Consider the following 7,766-nt stretch of genomic DNA (forward strand, 5'->3'; position numbering starts at 1 on the left):
TGCGTTTGCATGAGGTTTGTTTCACAGCAAAGTAGTTATGCTTGCAAACCCTAAACTCCTGGGATCAGACATTTGGGCTGAATTGTATTTGCTTATTATAATAGCATTTCTCACTATTTACCAACCTCTATTTTCATTTCCTTTTTTTTTCTTTTTAACAGCCCAGAGATCTTTTTTTTTTTTCTTTTTCTTTTTAACACCTATTATGCCATTAATTCATGGGGAATAGGTTCCAGCAGCCCAGGCTCCTTCCCACTGGTTCTCACAAAGTGCGTTTCTCTGGGTGGATCAGGCTGGCGCTTCAGTCGAACCCAGGTACCTTTCTCTTTGGCTTCTTTCTTTTTCTGATCGTTTTCCTTCACGCGCTGCAGGAAGCTATCCTGACTCTTAGAATGCTTAATATGCTCAATACGCACATTAATTCTCTGGCCAAGAATCTTGCCTTAACTCATTTGTTTATGACAATGCCAACAGCACGCTGGGTGACATTGTAGACGCTTCCAGTTTAGACGTGGTAACACTGTGGGGCGTTCCTTTTTGAACAGTGCCCATTCCCTTGATGTCTACAATATCACCTTTCTTATAGGTTTGCATATATGGGGCCAAAGAAACAACTCCATGTTTTCTCAAAGGCCTAGAGAACATATATCGGATACCTCTCCTCTTTCCCTTTGTGTTCGTCATTTTGGCAAATTACTGGAAGACGGCGGTTCTGGCCAAAAGACTCTATTTTCATTGCTCACCAACCTCTATTTTCATCAGCATATTTTTCATCTGTATATATTTTTCTTCTCATTTCTACTAAACCTGTTTCAACTTTGAGTATTTTCCATGAGCAAAATTATTCTACAGTGCTTTACATTCATAATCCCAGCATTTTGGGAGGCTGAGGCGGGCAGATCACCTGAGGTCAGGAGTTCTAGACCAGCCTGACCACTATGGTGAAACCCATCTCTACTAAAAATACAAAAATGCGTGGTGGTAGGTGCCTGTAATCCCAGCTACTCGGGAGGCTGAGGCAGGAGAATCGCTTGAACCCGTGAGGCGGAAGTTGCAGTGAGCTGAGATTGCGCCACTCAACTCCAGCCTGGGTGACAGAGCAAGACTCCTTCTTGGGGAAAAAAAAAGAAAAAGAAATTGGACTTTTAAACTGAACACTCTTCCTTTCCTTTGCTTTGCTTTTTTCTTTCTTTCCTTTCCTTCCCTTCCTCCCTCTCTTCCCTCCTTCCTTCTTTTTCTTCCTTCTATTTTTTCCTTCTTTCACAGATTTATTGAGCTATAACTCACATTCATATAATTCACATATCTGAAGTGTACAGTTCATTGTTTTTTTGGTATACTTGGAGTTCTGCAAGCATCACCACAGTCAAGTTCAGAATTTTTTTTTTTTTTTGAGATGGAGTTTCGCTCTTGTTGCCCAGGCTGGAGTGCAATGGCTCGATCTCGGCTCACCACAACCTCTGCCTCCCGGGTTCAAGTGATTCTCCTGCCTCAGCCTCCCGAATAGCTGGGATTACAGGTGCCCACCACCACACCCAGCTAATTTTTGTATTTTTAGTAGATATGGGGTTTCACCATGTTGGCCAGGCTGGTCTTGAACTCCTGACCTCAGGTGATCTGCTTGCCTCGGCCTCCCAAAGTGCTAGGATTACAGGCATGAGCCCCCGCTCCCAGCCAGCAGTTACTCAATTCTAATGATGTAGTGCGGAAGCAGCCATAGACAATATAGAATGAGTGAGGTGTGACTGTTTCAACAAAACTTTATATATAAAATCAGAGTGAGCAGATTTGGCCCATAGGCCATAGTTTGCTGATCCTTCCAGTAGTCTGTTGTAATATGTCAAACTGGACACATCTTTAATAGCTGAAAGAGACTGAGAAGCTACAGAATCTGATCTACATGTCATTAAAGACTATTACCGTCTGCGGCCATACCACCCAGAACGCACCCGATCTCGTCTGACCTCAGAAGACTCTATTTCCCGGGGTAAAGGGAAAAGATGGAAGAAATATGGAATTATCATGTTTGTTTCACCAGCAATAACAGTGAAATGGAATAAGTGCTGTGATAACTCATTCTATGAGTGCCTAACCTAGTTCAGGGTGGGGACGGAAATATGAGGGGAGAGGAGAGTGATGCGGAGGCTGAGGTCTGAAGAGTGAATGGGAGCTGGTGACAGGAACAAGAGAGTGTTCAGGTGAAGAAAACCAGCGGCAAGAACACGATTACTGTGTTGAAAGGAACTGAGAAAACGTCAGTGTTGCTGCAGCCCACAGTGTGTGAGGTGAGTTCAGAGCTGTAGGGGCCAGGCGATGAGTTTCTTGTAAACCAAGTTAAGGAATTTTTACTTTGACTTTTATTCTGAGGGCAACAGAAAGCACAGTGGCTCATGCCTGTAATCCCAGCACTTTGCAAGGCCGAGGCAGGCGGATCACTTGAGGTCAGGAGTTTGAGACCAGCCTGGCCACATGGCAAAACCCCATCTTTACTAAAAATACAAAAATTAGCCCAGCATGATGGTGTGTGCCTGTAGTCCCAGTTACTCAGGAGGCTGAGACAAGGAGAATCGCTTGAACCCAGGAGGCGGAGGTTGCCATGAGCCAAGATTGTGCCACTGCACTCCAGCCTGGGTGACAGAGTAAGACTCTGCCTCAAAAAAAAAAAAAAAAAGAAAAGAGAAAAGAAAGAAAGCTATGAAAGGACTTGGGGTTTTAAGAGCTGTGTTTCAGAAAGATGGCTCTGGCTAGGCAGACACACTCACCTATAAAATGGGAATAATACCTACTTCCCAGTGTTGCTGTGGCAATGAAATAAATATGAACCACTGAGCACAATGCCTCATAGTAAATACACAGTAAAATTGTCATCAGAAGCAGTAGTAAGAAAAGTGACCCATAAATCAGATTTTGATTAGACACCTAAGGGAGTAAATCAGAAGTAACAACTGTGTCTGGGCACGGTGGCTCACATCTGTAATCCCAGCACCTTAGGAGGTCAAGGCAGGCAGGTCGCTTGAGGCCAGTAGTTCGAGACAAGACTTGAGCCCAGGAGTTTAAGACCAGCCTGGGCAACATGGCAAAACCCCATCTTTACAAGAAAAAAAAAATTACAAAAATGAACTGAGTGTGGTTGTGTACTACTGTGGTCCCAGCTACTCAGGAGGCTGAGGTGGGAGGATCGCTTGAACCTGGGAGGCAGAGATTCCAGTGAGCCAAGATTGTGCCACTGCATTTCAGCTGGGTGACAGTTTGGGACCCTGTCTCAAATAAATAAATAAAAATAAATAAAAATGAGATACCTACACCTAAAAGAAGCAGAGGAGGCAATTCATTCACCAGTGAACTGGAGGTGGTTTTTTTTTTTTTTTTGAAATGGAGTTTGGCTCTCGTTGCCCAGGCTGGAGTGTAATGGCACAATCTTGGCTCACTGCAACCTCTCCCTCCCAGGTTCAAGCGATTCTCCTGCCTCAGCCTCACAGGTTGCTGGGATTACAGGGCCTGCACCACCACGCCCGGCTAATTTGGGTGTATTTTTAGTAGAGACGAGGTTTCGCCATGCTGGTCAGGCTGGTCTCAAACTCCTGACGTCAGGTGATCCACCCACCTTGGCCTCTCAAAGTGCAGGGATAATAGGCATGAGCCACCACGCCCAGCTGAAATAGAGGTTTTAACAAATGTCAGGGTGATGGAAACTGAATGGGTAAAAGTTAATAATGACCCATATTGGAAAAAGCAACAAATTAGAAAATCGGGCGGTGGTGAGGACGTTGGAAAAGAGAGTCTCCTTTAACGGTAAAATTCTAGAGAAGTTTCTGACTGGGAAATGAGAATTGAGATAAAGAGTTGAAGTAATAAGTGGGCTGTAAATCTACGTGCTAATTGAATGCTCCACTCAAACAACCCTCCACCACACGGCACAGCAGACTAAAACAGGAGGGTCACCCTGAAGATAATGAAGACAATTGAAGTGGGAGCAGCCGTCCCAAATAAACTCCTCCTTTAGAGGTACCCTTTCACCGCCATGGCCCCTCCCACTCCTCCAAAAATGAAGCCTTCAGTCAGAAATCCTGGAGAGCCTTTGCATTCACTCTTTTTTTCTTTCTTTTTTTTCTTTTTTTTTTTTTTTTGAGACAGAGTCTCGCTCTGCCGCCCAGGCTGGAGTGCAGTGGTGCGATCTCGGCTCACTGCAACCTCTGCCTCCCAGGATTACAGGAGTCAGCCACCGCGCCTGGCCTTAACTTTTGTTTGTTGTTGTCGTTGTTGTTTTTGAGAGGGAGTCTTGTCCTGCCGCCCAGGCTGGAGTGCAGCAGTGCCATCTCGGCTCACTGCAAGCTCCGCCTCCTGGGTTCACACTATTCTCCTGCCTCAGCCTCCCAAGTAGCTGAGACTACAGTCGCTTGCCACCACACCCAGTTAATTTTTTGTATTTTTAGTAGAGACGGGGTTTCACCATGTTAGCCAGGACGGTCTTGATCTCCTGACCTCATGATCCGCCCGCCTCGGCCTCCCAAAGTGCTGGGATTACAGGCGTGAGCCACCGCATCCGGCCAACTTCTGTATTTTTAATAGAGACGGGGTTTCACTATGTTGGCCAGGCTGGTCTCGAACTCTCAACCTCAGATGATCCACCTGCTTCAGCCTCCCAAAGTGCTGGGATTACAGGCATGAGCCACCGGGACTGGCTGCATTCATTGTTTCTTACAAATGTACATCAGGCCAGCCAGGCGCGGTGGCTCACACCTGTAATCCCAACACTTTGGGAGGCCGAGGCAGGTGGATCAGAAGGTCAGGAGATCGAGACCATCCTGGCTAACAGGGTGAAACCCCATCTCTACTAAAAATACAAAAAATTAGCCAGGCGTGGTGGTGGGCGTCTGTAGTCCCAGCTACTCCAGAGGCTGAGGCAGGAGAATGGTGTGAATCCGGGGGGCGGAGGTTGCAGTGAGCCAAGATTGCGCCACTGCACTCCAGCCTGGGCGACAGAGCAAGACTCTATCTCAAAAAAAAAAAAAAAGTCAGGCCAGGTGCTGTGGCTCATGCCTATAATCCCAGCACTTCCACAGGCTGAGACAGGCCGAATGCTTGACCTCAGGAGCTCAAGACCAGCCTGGGGCCACGCACGGTGGCTCACACCTGTAATCCCAGCACTTTGGAGGCCGAGGCAGGTGGATCGCTTCAGTTCAGGAGTTCGAGACTAGCCTGGCCAACATGGCAAAACCCCATCTCTATTAAAAATACACAAATTAGCTGGGTGTGGTGGCACGTGCCTGTAGTCCCAGTGACCTGGGAGGCTGAGGCAGGAGAATCGCTTGAACCCGGGAGGCGGAGGTTGCAGTGAGCCAAGATCGTGCCACTGCACTCCAGCCTGGGTGACAGAGCGAGACTCTGTCTCTAATAATAATAATAATAATAATAATAACAATAATAATAATAATAATAATAATAAAAGACCAGCCTGGGCAACATAGTGAGACTCTGTCTCTATAAAAAAAACCAAAAAACAAAAATTAGCCGGGTGTGATGGCACACGCCTGTAGTCCCAGCTATTCAGGACGCTGAGGCGGGAGGACTGCTGAAGTCTCGGAGGTGGAGGCTCTTCATACCACTGCACTCCAGCCTGGGTGACAAAATGAGACCCTGTCTCAAAACAAAACAAAACCCCAAACAAACACCAAACAAGACTTTCCAGGCATTTGAGGAAAGCTTGCTATGCGAAAGAAGACCAATGTAAACAAGTATAAAAAAGGATTTCAGAGGTAGCACAGATAATTGAAGAGATCCTAGTTAGTATTTTTAGGGAAATAAGAGGTTACTGCGTCCATTAAACAACAACAGTGTGCTTTGAAAAATGAATAGAGAACAAGAAAGTCCTCTTGGAACTAAAAATCTGGTTGCTAAGATTAAAAAACAAAATGTAGTTGAAGGATTTGAAATAAAAGGTGATAAAATTTCCCAACATGCAGGAAGTTTGAGAACTGACCCCAAAATAAATAGAACACTTGAAAAGGCCAACCATCAAGAAGAGAGTTATCCAAGTCACAACATAAGAAGAAGAAGGAGGAGGAGGAAGAGGAGGAGGAGGAGGAGGAAGAAATAGAGATTGGAAAGTGACTAAATTGCTATTATTTTCTTTTCTTTTTTTTTTGTTTAGACAGAGTTTTGCTCTTTTTGCCCAGGCTGGAGTGCAATGACGGGATCTCGGCTCACTGTAAACCTCCACCTCCCAGGTTCAAGCAATTCTCCTGCCTCAGTTCCCCAAGTAGCTGGAATTACAGGTGAGCGCAACCACGCCCGGCTAATTTTGTATTTTTCATAGAGATAGGATTTCAGCATGTTGGCCAGGCTGGTCTCAACCTCCTGACCTCAAGTGATCCTCCTGCATCTGCCTCCCGAAGTGCTGGCGTTACAGGCATGAACCATCATGCCCAGCCTATTATTTTCTTTTCTTTTCTTTTCTTTTTTTTTTGGAGATGAAGTCTTTCTCTGTAGCCCATGCTTGCATGCAGTGGTGCAGTCTTGGCTCACTGCAACCTCTGCCTCCCAGGTTCAAGTGGCCCAGGTTCAAATGATCCTCCTGCCTCAGCCTCTCAAGTAGTTGGGACTACAGGCGCCTGCCACGACACCTGGCTAATTTTTGTATTTTTAGTAGACACGGGGTTTCACCATTTTGGCCAGGCTGGTCTCAAACTCCTGACCTCAAGTGTTCCACCCGCCTCAGCCTCCCAAAGTTCTGGGATTACAGGCATGAGCCATTGCACCCAGCCTTGGTGTTGTGGTTTTGGAAGACAGGGTCTCTCTATTGCCCGGGCTGAGTGTACTGGCACCATCATAGCTCACTGTAGCCTCAAACTCCTGGGCGTCGGCGATCCTCCTGTCTCAGCCTTCCATGTCGCTGGGACCACAGGCACATGCCACCACACCCTGCTAAATTTTTAATTTTTCTGTAGAGATGGGGTTTCATCATGTTGCCCAGGATGGTCTCACACTCCTGGGCTAAAACTGTCCTCCTCTGTCGATCTTCCAAAGTGCTTGGACTACAGATGTGAGCCACAATGCCTGGCTAAATATGATTTATTTTCTTCTTTCTTCTTCTTTTTTTTTTTTTTTTGAGATGGAGTGCCGCTCTGTCACCCAGGCTGGAGTGTAATGGCACGATCTCGGCTCACTGCAACCTCTGCCTCCCAGGTTCAGCGATTCTCCTGCCTCAGCCTCCTGAGTAGCTGGGATTACAGGCACCCACCACCGTGCCCGGCTAATTTTTGTCTTTTTAGTAGAGATGGCGTTTCACCAAGTTGGTCAGGCTGGTCTTGAACTCCTGACCTCGTGATCTGCCCACCTCAGCCTCCCAAAGTGCTGGGATTACAGGCATGAGCCACCACGCCTGGACTCCCTCTCTCTCTTTCTTTCTTTCTTTCTTCCTTCCTTCCTTCCTCCCTTTCTTTCTTCCTTCCTTCTTTTCCTTTCTTTCTTTCTTTCTTTCTTTCTTTCTTTCTTTCTTTCTTTCTTCCTTCCTTCCTTCCTTCCTTCTTTTCCTTCCTCCCTCTTTCTTCCTTCCTTCCTTTCTTTCTTTCTTCCTTCCTTCCTTCTTTTCCTTCCTTCCTTCCTCTCTTTCTTTCTTTCTTCCTTCCTTCCTTCTTTTCCTTCCTTCCTTCCTTCTTTTCCTTCCTTCCTTCCTCCCTCTTTCTTTCTTCCTTCCTTCCTTCTTTTCCTTCCTTCCTTCTTTTCCTTCCTTCCTTCCTTCCTCCCTCTTTCTTTCTTTCTTTCTC

General features: G+C 46.3%; 1 pseudogene; it reads right to left on the reverse strand.

The window, feature by feature from the left end:
* Positions 1-203: 203 nt before the first annotated feature.
* LOC131384041 (large ribosomal subunit protein eL21-like) lies at positions 204-693 on the reverse strand (annotated as a pseudogene).
* Positions 694-7,766: the final 7,073 nt, after the last annotated feature.

Source organism: Hylobates moloch, unplaced genomic scaffold (assembly GCF_009828535.3).
Source record: "Hylobates moloch isolate HMO894 unplaced genomic scaffold, HMol_V3 SCAFFOLD_8, whole genome shotgun sequence".
In the NCBI taxonomy this organism is placed as follows: Eukaryota; Metazoa; Chordata; class Mammalia; order Primates; family Hylobatidae; genus Hylobates; species Hylobates moloch.